The sequence below is a fragment of the Phyllobates terribilis genome, unplaced genomic scaffold (assembly GCF_046119375.1).
Source record: "Phyllobates terribilis strain yellow unplaced genomic scaffold, ASM4611937v1 Scaffold_12__6_contigs__length_324123572, whole genome shotgun sequence".
Taxonomy (NCBI): Eukaryota; Metazoa; Chordata; class Amphibia; order Anura; family Dendrobatidae; genus Phyllobates; species Phyllobates terribilis.
The window spans coordinates 99,629,912-99,644,702 of record NW_027362772.1 but is presented as its reverse complement, the minus strand read 5'-3'; positions in this window follow the sequence as shown (position 1 = coordinate 99,644,702).

Here is a 14,791-nt window from a genome sequence, read left to right as displayed (position 1 = left end):
TAAAAATAATCCTCTAAAATACAACTTGCCTAATAATTCTGCACACAGTGTATAGTGCACTACACTATAATGGCTCCATATAGTGCAGCATACTATAATGTGCCTCACATATTACTCCACAGTGTAATGGTGTCATATAGTGCCCCACAGTAGAATGTGTCCCATAAAGTGCATCCTGGTGTGTATGGCCCCCATCATCCACCTCCATGCGTGTATGGCCACCATCATCCTCCATGTGTGTATGGCTCCCATCCTCCTCCTCCATGTGTGTATGGCCCCCATTCTCCTCCTGTGTGTATGGTCCCCATCCTCCTCCTCCCGGCGTGTATGGCCCCCATTCTCCTCCTACCTGTGTGTATGGCCCCCATCCTTCTCCTACCTGTGTGTATGGCCCCCATCCTCCTCCCGGCGTGTATGACCCCCATCCTGCTCCCTGCGTGTATGGCCTCCATTTTCCTCCTACCTGTGTGTATGGCCCCCATCCCCATCCCAGCATGTATGGCCCCCATCCTCTTCCTCCCGGCGTGCATGGCCTCCATCATCATCCTCCCGGCATGCATGGCCCCCATCATCCTCCTCTCGGCGTGCATGGCCCCCATCATCCTCCTCCCGGCGTGTATGGACCCCATCTCCCTGCGTGTAAGTGTTCTGCTCAGACACTTACACCCCCACCAAATTAAAATGGCAGCCCCCAGTGGCTGAAATAAAAATGTATAAATAAAAAAACTAATAAATTGGTACATTTAATTTTGTATTAAAAATAATTGATTATATAATCAATAATTATTAATACAAAATTAAAAAATCGTGGCTCCTTCCCTTTAAGACATTCCCAATGTGAGCATCTTAAAGTGATAATATATGCAGAGGGTCAGTACGTGTATTTGTTCTGTAAGTTATTACTAAATCTCTATTAATAATCTATCTACATGTCACCCCCATATTCCAGGAGAATCATACATAAAATTCTCACCATTATTTCCGGCTTCTCGCACACCCCCCTATATTATAATAGGGGACTTCAATAATATACCGGACTCTCACTAGGATAGAGGGAGACATGAAGCTAAGAGGGTAGAAGGCAATTGTGCCCCTTTTGGTCAGTTAAGGAGACCGTCATAATTGCTCTTTGGAGAGTCCGTCATCCTAATGTATACCAATACTCCTGCTCTTCATCCACATTCTCCTCATTGTGGAGAATGGATTTGGCTCTTGGAAATGATCTGATGCAGGGTCTTATATCTGACTCCAGCTCCTGCCCAGAGCGCTATCCCATCATTCTCCTCTGTGTCTTCCTAAGCTTAATCCCCCAATGCAGTACAGACCCACAGGGAAATTAACCCCTTTTGGCTGCAAGTTATAGATCTTAAGGGGAAAATTGAAGGGGATATAAAGGAATATCTTGTGATTAATAAGAATACAACTTATTTTTTATATGTATGGGAAGCCATGAAGGCCCGACCTTAAAGGAATATTTATAACAGAAATCTCAGCAGCTAAATCCCGGACTAAGCAGCAGGGGCGATTGGTGTTTCAGGAATTGGGAGATGCAGAGAGTGCGATGATTACAGATCCAACGCCGGCTGCGCAAAACAGAAAGCAGCTCAGGACCTGCTGAATCTGGGAACATTGCAGCTGCAGGAAGGAAGAAGCTGCTTCACAAGGTGCAATAATGTGAAGAGGGGGAAAAGCAGGTCACTTATATCTGTGATAGCTGCTGCCCAGAGGGACTCCGCCTGTATATCCAGTCTGGAGACTAGGGACGGTAATGTGTACAGTCCACAGTGGACATACTGAAAGTGTTGGAGGAATACTATGCAAAGCTGTATACTTCTCAGGTTCAACCCTCAGAAGAACAGACCCAGACCTTCCTAGATAAGGTTCAGCTCCCGCTCCTTTCCTTAGACTCTCAGAATTTATTAGATGAACTACTTGATATAGAAGAGTTAGAATGGGCACTGAGCTCAATGGCCAACGATAAAGCACCGGGAATGGACGGTCTTCCAGTGGAAGTATATAAGAGATATAAGGAAGTATTACTACCAGTATTATTGGAGGTATACAATTCGAAGGAGGATCATTGCCACATCCATGCATGAAGCCATAATTACAGTATTACCTAAATAAGGCAAGGCCCCCAGCATGCCGGCATCCTATAGACTCATCTCTCTTTTAACAGTAGACGTCAAACTTCTTGATAAAAGACTCTCAAAAGTAACCTCAATAATACACCCCGATCAGTCTGGGTTTATGCCTGATATGTCCATCACAATCAATCTCAGAAGGCTTTATATTAATATACAAGCAAGGGCTGATAATATTGGTCAAAGGGGGTTCCTGTCTTTGGACGCAGCTAAGGCCTTTGACAGTGTAGAATGGCAATATTTCTGAGCTACATTGTGGCAGATGGACAAATTTATATAATGGGTGCAACTGCTTTATTCGGACTCAAAGGCCAAAATAAGAGCGAATGGCTTTATGGCAAAAAGAGAGAGCCCCTGTCTCTCTTATTCTTTTCAATAGCAACTGAACCTCTTGCGGCAGAAATTAGTAAAATGTCTGAGATAAATGGATTTAAATATAGGACCAAGGAAGAGAAGGTGGCATTGTTTGCCGATGATTTACGATTATTCCTTGGGGATGCTCGGGGGTCTCTGGAGAGCATGATGGCGACTATCTCTAGCTGACTTATTCCTTTCAAAGATCATACTAAGGACTTGGGAGAACTTAATACGGGTGGAGAAATGGCCATTCGGGCAAACAGGAAAGAGAAAGGAAAATTCAAAAAAATGGGGATGATCACCATAATTACAATAATATGGCGAGGTTCCAGCAGACTGACTGATACGACTGTTAGGCCACAGCTCCACTGTCAGCATTGTGTCAGTATTTTTCCTCGGGAGTGGAAGCCAAAACCAGGTGAAGAACAATCAGAGAAAAGGTATAATAGAAAAAAGTCACCAATTCTACATTTATCACCCACTCCTGGTTTTGGCTACCACTCCTGAGAAAAAATACTGACCGAATACTGATAGTGGGGCAGTGGCCTTAAAGGCAAACTCAGCAAGAAGTAAGAATGAAGTCACAACAAAACACTGAGCTGCAACAAAACACCTTAAAATTTGTTACAGAGATTGATTAGTCCTTTCTGTCTGACCATTGGTTTCAGGGTGGTAGGCACAGGAAAATAAATGAATTCCCAGTTTATTACAAAAATCTCTGCAGAATTTGGAGACAAATTGCACTCCCCTATCAAACACAGTGTTAAGAGGGATCCCATGTACCCTTACTGTATGAGAAATAAAAAACCTGGAGAATGTCTCTGCATTCGGTAATTCTCTGAGAAAGGAACAAAATGAACCCGTTTAATGAATCAGTCAACAACCACCCAAAGACAGTCTTCCCACCAGACAGAGGCAAATCTGTGATGAAATCCATGGACAGATGAGTTCACTGTCTTTCTGGAATTGCAATGGAGCCAATACTCCAACCGGACGGTTATGACAGACTTTAGCGTGTGCGCAAACTTCACAAGCAGATACAAAATCTTTAATATAATTATAATTATACATAGATGGCCACCAAAAAAGGCTAGTAATAGCTTTCTGCATAGCTGTAAACCGCGGATGACCACTCATGATTAAATCATGAAACTCCTGCAACAGACGCAATCTTAGGTACACAGCTACAAATAATTTGGACCTAGGCATGGCGAGAAGAGCAAACGATAGTGTTCTGCCTTCCTCCATGTATGATGCTGTGGGGGATTTAGCATACAGCTTAACCCTCATTCATACTCAATTAAATAGACTGTAGCGTTCTGCAATCTTGATTTAATGGTGATGGTATGAACTTGATAGTGTGGTAAAAACTATAACACAATACAAAATGATGACAGTCAGTACTGGGTACATTAAAGAAACTAGCACTGACAGTGATAATACAGGTTACAGTAAACAGGAATAAATGAGGTAAAGATCACAGCCACAGGCTCTATTCTATACAGAATGCATCAACCCGAGTACAGTGCAAGAGGCATTAACTAAATGGTGTATCTCAGAGCACAATACACTTCACTTTACAGTATTTCACACAAAACATGTGATTGTATTTGCTCTTACGGGAATCATCTGACAAGGGAAAAGTTGTAGAGAGTGTAGAGCCAGTCACACGTCTTATCTGCTTCCCTGAAAGCCCAGGAAAACTGATTACATGAACTCTTTCTACCTGAGGAAGGAGGGGGGCTTTCCCTCAGCACACATTATTCTTAAAGGGGACAGACTCTTGTCTCTTGACTATAAGAGTATTACTAGATGATGTGCAGCTTCTAAACAACATAAACAGACAACTGGTGACCTCTACAGGTCGCAACTAGAATAACTCTATGAACATTCCCTTAGTTGCTCATGAGTAGACAGAACACTCCCCGCTTGGCATCAATGGATGCCACCATTTGACTCTTTCGGGGAAAGCGGCAACACGAGTTCGGTAACTGGCCTGAGGAACAGTTTGTTCTCTCCAAGCATACCCACTCTAACCCCCACTTTGCGTACTTTCCTGGGAAAGGATTTGGTGACTAGGCTGAGTGGCCACTCGTTTCGATGCAATTGACTGTTTTTCACGAGTACAACATCGCCGGGTTTGATGTTAGGATGGTCTTTCTGCCACTTCTTCCAGGTTTGTAGAGTAGAGAGATACTGTTTTCTCCATCTGTCCCAAAAGGCATTAGATATGCTTTGTACTTTCCTCCATTGTCTTCTGTAGAGGTCTTTGTCTTTGACCTCTCCAAGTGGAGCATTTGGGACACAGGTTTTCTGTGTGAGAAATACTGCAGGAGTAAGGACTATCGGGTCTCCGGAATCGCTGGAAAGTGCTGTCAGCTGCCTGGCATTTATGATAGCTGAGACCTCAGCCAAGAATGTAATCAAACTCTCATGTGTGAGTCTGGTGTTCGCTTGCAAGAAGATAGTCTAGTATTTTGCGTGCTATCCCTATCATCCTTTGCCAGGCACCTCCCATGTGCGAAGGATGTGGTATGTTGAAAGTCCAAGTGCATCCTTGATCACCTAAGTACCTTTCTACATTAGTAACCTCTAGATTGGAAGGGATTTGGAGTTCTCTGGCTGCTCCAACAAAGTTCGTGCCTCTGTCAGAGCGAATATGTTTCACAGGGCCTCTGATCGCGATGAAGCGTCGAAGTGCATTTATGAAGCTCGATGTGTTCATAGATTCGATTACTTCAATATGGACAGCTCTGATGGATAGACATGTGAATAGAACTGCCCAACACTTTTGTTCGGCATGGACTTTCCTAGTGTGTCGTGTAGCCATGGACCAAGGGCCGAACACGTCTAGTCTGACGTTGGTGAAGGGGTGTTCAGTACTAAGTCTGTCGGGTGGAAGATTGGCCATCTTCTGCTTTTAAAACATGCCACAAAGTTTGCGGCACGTAACACAGTTAAAGATGAGTTTGCTTACTCTTCTCTTAGCTCCAATTATCCATAGTCCGGTACGTAGGTTCCCTTCGGTAAACAAACGCCCTTGGTGTCTCACTAGGACATGATGATGTTGTATGAGAAGGGTTGTGACATGATGACGTCCCAGAACTATTACCGGGTGTTTCTCTGAAACTTCTACCTTGGCTTCTTGAAGGCGGCCACCTATTCTCAACAGTCCGTTTTGGTCGACTATCGGGTCGAGCTTCTTCAGCACGCTATCTCTAAAAACAGGTTGTCCCTTGTTGAGGTTGTCTATATCTTTGTAGTAGACTTCCCTTTGTACTACACGAAGTATCGTAATCTTGGCCTTTTCTAGGTTGGGGGCGGTGAACGCATGTTTGCAGTGATGCCAACCTTTACAAGGTCTCTGACTCATAGGTATTGCAGACTTTTAGGACTGAGCCACGTGAAGCAGGCAAGCAATGGCTCGAACGAGTGACTTCCAGGTTGAGAACCTGCTGAACCGATGAGATTCGAGGCGATGACTTGAAATCACTGTATGTAGGGCAGACACTTGAGGACGAAGCTCTTTGTTGGCATCCGGATCCACTAGTTCGAATGTATCAGGCTTGCTGCAATGGGGCGTCGAATAGTACAAGGAGGAAGGGCCTGTGAACCACATAGTGTCCTTAAGATAACTGGGTGCGACGGATCTAGTCGCATAGTCTGCAAGATTGTGGTGAGTAGACACGGAGTGCCACTGATTAGGGCAGGTGGATCTTCTTATCATCAGTACCCGATTGCTAACGTAGATGTAAAAGCGTCGCGTCTCGTTGCAGATGTATCCCAGTACCACATTGCTATCCGTGTAGAATTTGGCATTTTTGATCTGCAGATTCAACCCATCTGAGATAAGTTTGGCCAACTCAACTGCAAGGACGGCAGCACAGAATTCCAGTCTGGGTATCGTGTGTTCACGGAGTGGCACCAGCTTTGTCCGACTCATGACGAACCTGATATGGCTTTGTTCGTTCATGTCTGTGGTCTTTAGATACGCTACTGCTGCGATCGCTTTGACTGATGCGTCACAGAAGATACAAAGTCTTTGAGTCTTGACTTCTGTGGATGGCACGAGAGCATAGGGCCGTTTCACACGAAGGTCAGTCAAGGCTTCAAGAGACTTCCTCCACTCTGTCCACAAGTCTGCCTTTTCTGCTGGGAGTGGATCGTCCCAATCAAACTTCCCTTGGGTGAAGTCTCTCAGTATCATTTTGCCTTGGATAGTTACTGGAGTTACGAACCCCAAGGGGTCGTACAGGCTATTCACAAAGGAAAGAACTCCTCTGCGAGTGAAGGGTTTCTCGTCTTTGGTGATCTGAAAGGCGAAGGCATCCGTCTTCAAATCCCAAAGCAATCCTAGGCTCCGCTGCATGGGAAGGGAGTCGATGCTTAGGTCTAAGTCCTTCAGATCACTGGAATAGTCTTGAGAAGGAAAGGCTTCCATCAATTCTCTGCTGTTGGAGGCGATGTTATGTAACCTCAGGTTAGACAGAGCGAGCATTTCTTGAGCCCTCTTTAGGAGGCTGATTGCAACCTCGTTTGTTGGTGTGGACTTCAGACAGTCGTCAACGTAGAAGTCCTTTTCTACGAAGGATCTGACATCTGATCTGTACCTTTCTTCGCACTCTTTTGCAGAATTTCAGAGGCCATAGATAGCGACTGCTGGGGAGGGACTGTCCCCGAAGATGTGGACCCTCATCCAGTACTCTGTGATATCCTTATTGGGGTCGTTATCGTGGTACCAGAAGAACCTCAAGTAGTTTCTGTGGTCCTCCATGACGAGGAAACAGTGGAACATCTGTTGTATGTCAGCCATAAATGCCACCGTATCTCTGCAGAAACAGAGTAGCACCTCCTAGGAGCCTATTGTTGAGGTCTGGGCCTGACAGTAGGACATCTTTCAACGAGACGTCTTCACATTTTGCGCTTCAGTCGAATACCACTCTTATCTGACCTTGCTTCTTAGGATGGTACACTCCGAAGATGGGTAAGTACCAACACTTCTCTGAATGCCGAAGTGCAGGTGCAATCTCCGCGTGGTTGTTCTGGAATATCTTCCCCATGAAAGTAAAGAAATGTTCCTTCGTCTCAGGCAACTTCCAAAGCTTGTGTCCGAGGGAGATGAATCGACTGTAGGCCAGTTCCCTGTTGTTGGGTAGACGTCTTCTCCGGGGTCGGAATGGTAGAGGTGCGACCCAACTGTTTGACTTGTCTTTGACTATCTCTCGATCCATGACATCCAAGAACATCCTGTCTTCTATGGACACCGCTGTCTTGTTGTCTTCCTTTGTTCTGCGGAAAACTGCACATCCTATGTGGTCTTGTTCACCTTCACAGGTGTGGTCTTCGTTGGAAGGAGATGAGAAAGGGCAAGGCAGGTGAGTGCTGCTCGTTAGCTCCTTTACCAGCAGACTATTTGGACATGGCTGGAAGAGACATGGACGTCCATTTTCTAGCGCGCTGGTGAGCATACTGTTGACTGAGGTCTGCTTGTGTGTTCCTCCTAGACAGACGTCCCCTATTATGACCCAACCAAGGTCAAGTCTCTGTGCATACGAAGCGTTCTGGAAGCCATTGATAGACTCTCTAGACTTGTGGACTCTTAGTATATCTCTTCCCAAGAGTAAAGCTATTTGAGCTTCTGGGTCAAACTCGGGTATCAGGTGAGCTATACACTTCAGATGGGGGTGATGTATCGCCACCTCCGGTGAAGGTATCTCAGACTTGTTGTGGGGAATTTGGTTGCACTCCAGGATGGTCGGTAGCGGTAGGCAGGTCTGGCCATCTATGCACTCCACTTTGTGTCCGGTAGCTTTCCTCCCCGCCGTCTCAACGGTACCTAAAAACATTTTTTTAGGGAGTAGGGAGAACCTGGGCCTACAAGGTTGTCAAAGAAGATGGACTTGGCTAAAGGCCTGTTACTTTGGTCATCCAGGATCGCATATATCTTAATCGCTTTGTCCCTGTAGCCTGCTGGGTAGATTCGGACAAGGCAGATTTTTGAACAGGATCTTACTCCCACGAGCCCTCCGCAGATCTCTGTACATTTAGAGGTGACCTTGGGGGTGCCTTCGTCAGTGTTGTTGTTTCTCCCATCCTGCTCCTCTGGCTGCGAGAACACTCGAGGGGGTGGTCCAGGGTGCAAGGCTGTATTGTGATTCGTGCTGCTGCATTCTGCACATTTCACGCTAGCTTCACAGTTCCTGGCAAGGTGAGAGGTTGTGGCACAACATTTGAAGCAGATGTTATTTTCCTTAAGGAACCCTTTGCGCTCCTCTAAAGACTTATCCCTGAAGGCTCTGAATTTTGGGAGAGGATGTGGTTTCCTGTGTAGAGGACACTGCTTACTGACATCTTGAGGTTTATTCTCTTCTAGAGGGGACCTATTCGCCTTGTGAGGAGGACCTGTGGAAGTAATGTTAGTTTTGTGGACAAAGTGAAGTCGAAGCTATGGTCGTTTCTGATTTTAGCTTGTTGGGCGACAAAATCGACAAACACTGTAAAAGTGGGGAACGGTACATTATGAGTCTGTTTATAACGCGAACCATATGTGACCCACTTATCTCGTAGGTTGTCAGGAAGTTTTTGAACAATCGGATTGACACCCCTGGCGGTGTCCAGGAATGCCAATCCAGGTAAATCTCCTTTCGCCTGAGCCACCTGTAGTTCCGCTAACAAATCGCTTAGTACCCTGAGCTTTTGGTAACCCTTAGACACTATTTTGGGAAAATCATCAATTCTCTTATATAAAGCATTTTCTATTGCTTCTATTGACCCATAACACTCATCAAGTCTTTCCCACACCTTGCGTAGACCTGTGTGTGGATGCTTTATATTAATGTCTCTCATTCTTTTGGCGTGTTCAGTGGACTTGCTTCCAAGCCAATTTACTAGTAGGTCTAACTCCTCGCTGAAAGAAAGTTCCAAACCTCTGATGGCATTCTGGAATGAGGCTCGCCATGACCTATAGTTCTCAGCTCGATCGGTGAACTTTACAAGTCCCTGTTTAATCAGCTCCCGGCGAGCAAGGAGCTTTACAAAGTCCATGGTGGCTTGGTTATCGCTGATACGAGCTGGTGTGTTATAGTCACGTCCAGTGTGTGTTGTATTACCATACCTGTCGATGTTTCTGGCTTCGGATAGTCTGTATGATACCTCTCTGGAGAGGAAGGTGTCTCTTTGAGACGGGGCGGGGACTGTACCTTCTGCTCGGCGGAACTGTGGCTGTGGCCGACATCGCCGTGCTGGACGTCTTCTCGTTTGTAGTAGCAAAGTTCGGGGTTGGATCATTGGTAATCGGCGTAGGCTGGTCGATGTAATGCGTGAGGGCTGTCATCTCTTCCGTGATGTCGGTTGACTTACTCTGAGACGCGCTGTATGGATCCTGCTGATCTAGACCTGGTCCCAGAATATTGCTGTGTTTCTCATAATCAGGATACTCCATTGCTTCCAAGTACTCTGCTTTGCGGCCGCTGCCTCTCTGTCGGTGGCAAGTCTTTCCAGAGACACTTGCAGACGCGCACTCTCTGCTTGTACAGTAGAAGAGCCGTTTTTGATTCTTGATCTACTTGTCTCAACTTTAATTGCATCTCTTGCGCGGCAAAGGATGATCTCGCTTTGGCCGCCTCGGCTTCGGCGCGAGCGAATGCAGCAAGCTCTGCTATTGATGACTTGCTAGAGCCTGCTTGTGACCTCGGTTTGAGTGAGGTCTTCGAGATATTAGTGCTTCCAGACATTGCGCGCTTAGCTGTAGACTGCTGAATACTTTGGCGGGAAACTGAGTCTGTATGCGGACGGGCTTCCGCGTGGTGGGAATGGCATCTTGCTTGCTGGGGGGGGGGCTGGGCTCTTGTTCTCTGTGGCTGCATGGCGGCTGCTGTAATTCCCGTATGCGGTGCAGCGTGGGCGGTAGCAGTCCCGTACAGTCTGTTCAACCACCGCCTGCGGCCAGGGTCCGTTTTTACTGTTCTGCCGTCCTTCACGTATGATGCTGTGGGGGATTTAGCATACAGCTTAACCCTCATTCATACTCAATTAAATAGACTGTAGCGTTCTGTAATCTTGATTTAATGGTGATGGTATGAACTTGATAGTGTGGTAAGAACTATAACACAATACAAAATGATGACAGTCAGTACTGGGTACATTAAAGAAACTAGCACTGATGTAGTGAGAATACAGGTTACAGTAAACAGGAATAAATGAGGTAAAGATCACAGCCACAGGCTCTATTCTATACAGAATGCATCAACCTGAGTACAGTGCAAGAGGCATTAACTAAATGGTGTATCTCAGAGCACAATACACTTCACTTTACAGTATTTCACACAAAACATGTAACTGTTTTGGTGTGGATTTGCAGCGTGTAAACGCTCCAGAAACGCATTGCATACCTTATCCCATGACTTCCTATGACATTCTGCAAGTTCTGTGCACATGGTCAGGATTTTTTCTGCGCGGATTTTACTCGCAGAAAATATCCTGACATGACCAATTCTTGTGCGTTTCTGCATGCAGATTTGCCTATACAATGCATTGGAAAAACGCATGGCAAATACACGCATCAAAAACGCATTTGAAAACTGCATGCGTTTTTCTGTCAAGGAGATGCAGAAATGCTCAGGAAAATTTCTGCTTCATGGGCACTAAGCCTAAGGCTGTGTGCCCACTATGCGTTTTTCAAGCGTTTCTGCCACGGAATTTCCGCAGCGAAAACACTTAAAAAATGCTAGGTAATCCGTCCCCAATGACAAGCCGCAATGTCAATGCCCATGCTGCGGATTTTTCCGCAGCGTTTGTGCTACGCTCAAAAATCCACAACATGTCCATTAATCCGCCATTGACTTGCATTGGACCGCGTGACATCCGCATCACTGCATCTGCAGATGCGGATATGACATGGTTCAATGTGCGAATGGTACCCAGGTCTAGAGAAGAGGAGACTCTCCTCCAGACCCGGGTACCATAGAACCTGTAAAAAAAAGAGTTAAAAATAAAGATTATACTTACCTTCTGATATCCTCCCGGTGTTTTCTCACCTCTGTCTGGTCTGCTGTATGGGTTGCGGTGTTGTGAAGAACCTGCCATGACGTCATTGAGTCATGTGACCCATCACATGACTCAATGATGTCATTGCAGGTCCTTCACAACACCGCAAACCGCCCAAGACACCGGAGGGAGCAGCAAAAACACCGGGAGGACATCAGAAGGTAAGTATAATCTTTTTTTTTAATTTTTTACCATTCTTATTCTTGTTTTTTTTTTAACTAACTTAGTCACACTATATAAATCCATGCCGGTTGCATGGATTTATATAGTGTGAACAAGTTGTCAAGCACTTTTCCAAGTGATGCTAAAATCACTTGGAAAAGCGCTTGATAACCCGCATGCAGAAATGCATGCAAAAACGCTTGACAAACGCTTCTACCTGGCGGGAAAAACTCATGTAAAAACCGCATGCGTTTTTCCTGCCAGGGAGAAGCAGAAAAAATCTGCAGCATTTCTGCATCGTGGGCACATAGCCTTAGAGTATTACTAGATGATGTGCAGCTTCTAAACAACATAAACAGACAACTGGTGACCTCGACAGGTCGCAACTAGAATAACTCTATGAACATTCCCTTAGCTGCTCATGAGTAGACAGAACAGATAGGACTTTACGGATCTCAGCTTCAACCTCCAAGGATATCACAGAAACCACAATGCCCTCAGGGAGAATGGAGGTTTTGGAGGAGAAACCGAACTAAAACTGCTTGGATCCCGGCCTGAAAGTGACGCGCCCCCTGGGCCTGTGTTGTGGATGCACGTGTGCGGGAGTACCCGGAGCCGGATCGCTGGGGGTTGTAGTCTTCCGTGGCGGTGACCCGGTCCGTGCCCAGGGCGGTCAAACCAGTGGCAGTTTTAGTATTGTGATAATTGTCCGACTACGCCACCCGTGGATTGCGGTCAGTGGGGACCGCCGCTGCAGGGCAGACCGCTGAGGCTGGTATTATGTGTGCAGCTTAGAATGGCATGACTCCCCAAGGGAGGAGTATAGCCTCAGGGCAGTTAGTGTGGATGATGGGAGTGATGGTGCACGAGCGCAGCAGTAATAACTCAGAGTCCGTGCAGTGCAGTTCAGGGTCTTTACTGGTATCATGAAGCAGACCCTCCCGGGAGTACTGGTTAGCAGTAGGGGCCTGGTCAGTCTGTGAGCAAGCAGGATCTCCCCCTGGCCAGGTGGAGTTGTAGGCCTCCCCGTCTATCTGCACTCTTTCCTGGCTACCTTGCTCTATGCGGGTAGAAGTAGCCCAAGTCCCTGAGTATACCATGTGGTGCTCAACCGTATGGCCGGTGACTTGGGGCCTTCTGTTAGCCTCCGCTCCACGATAGCAGTGCTGGTCCCTTGCTTGTGACCGTGCCTCCGGGCTTCTATGGCCAGAGGACATGGAATCCCCTGCCGGTTGGATTCTGCTGCTGGACCTGGATGTCCCCACAGCCTCGGACTCCGTGTCCGGGTTTAGCGTCTTCAGCCAAGGCGAGCTAACTAGCTTCCAGCCTCTGGCACTCGCTCCTGCTCCTACAGAGCTCCTGCTGTCACTTTCCCTCTCCAGGCTCTGACTCACCTAATCCCGCCCCAGACCCAGTTTATAAGGGCAGATTCCTCCCCTCCCAGGTCTGGGTGGGCAGTGTTGCATGCTTAGGGCTCCTGACCAGAGAAACCTCCCACTTGCTCCCAGACATAATATTTCTATTACTGTGGCAACCAGACCCCTGGGGTGCCAGATTCCCCCCTAGTAAATTTTAGTACTCCGGGACTAAACACATTTTTTTTTTTTTAAGAAAACACAAATACAGGGTATAAACAATAATACAATAACATATATACAAGCAGCTTTAATTTTTTTTTTTTAGAGGTCACGGCGTATCCGTAACCGGGTGTCCTTATCACCCAAGGTGACGTTTTTGAGAAGAGGTAGGGGACCTGTCCAAAGCAAACCCCTTGCGTTGGCCTTGGGCGTGGCTGCAAGGCTGAAGCTAGCTACTTTGGGCCGCAAGAAGGCCACGCCAGACAGGTTTTCTCTTCCGCGGCCGTCTTCGCAAGAGGCACAATGTGCAACTATCTACAAGAATTGTTCCGGTTATCCAGTGTCCATAACCTGTTAGTCCATAGAAATCTGCAGGGTAACTGAGAAACATAATTAATAACAGGCAACAAACATAAACCATAAACATTTTCAAGAAACAGGTAAATTTACAGTGCATCACTTTATATTCTCCAGCGAGCGGGCATCTGACCTCTAGTGACTCTAGTGGACCTACGGAGCTCACTAACTGGTTCTGCACTACAGGGTGTAGGAGGTGTTATGGGTAAGCTGGGCAGCTGTCTGCGCACTCTTTGGCTCACTAGGGGCACGGCAGGCTCACTACTAGCAGAGGGTTGATTCTCCTGGTCTGCTGGTATGGGTTCTTCTGCCTCCTGGGCCGGCTGCTCTTCCAGCTCTACCTGGTCTTCTGTAGGCACTTGAGGGGCTGGCTGGAGAAAGGTGAGGACGGGCACCACGATAGCGTTGTTTACTTGTATCCAGGACCAGGGAAAGTCTCCGAGTATGGTGCTGATTATTTCCTCCTTTTCCTCTACGGGTTGAGGGTCTTCCTGATCTTCATCCGTGCTTTGCAACTTCTCGTGGCACTTTTTCAGGTGGTCTCTGGAGACAGTGGCTGTGGTCTCTCCTCCATCCTTGCTGATGACGTACACCTTTGGATTATTGTGGCTTGAGGGCAGTACGGTGTACGGGTCCTTTTCCCACTGGTCGTCCAACTTATGAAGCCGCCGTTTTCTTTTCAAGACCTGCTCTCCAGGTATCAGGGGAACAGAGGGAGCATGTTGGTTATAAGTCCTCTCCTGCCTTTCTCTTGATTGACAGAGACTTCGCTCGACGCTCTCCTGTACTTTCCGGTACTGCTGCTGCCGTTCTGTATCCCAGTCTGCCTCTGGTGAGGTGTCCTCGGGTGTCAGGACTCCCATATCCAGGTCAACAGGCAGCTTACCAGGTCTTGCTCACATTAGGTAAGCCGGGGTACAGTTGGTGGAACCTACCGGGATGTGGTTATACAGGTCCACCAGATCGGGCAGTTTCTCAGGCCACAGACTGCGTTCTTCCAGGGGCAATGTTTTTAGCAGATCTATCACCACCTGGTTCATCTTCTCGCAGAGTCCATTGGTTTGGGGGTGATAGGGCGTTGTTCTTATCTTCTTGCAGCCATACAGGTTGCAGAACTCCTGGAAGGCTGGTCCTTGGTCCGTCAGCACT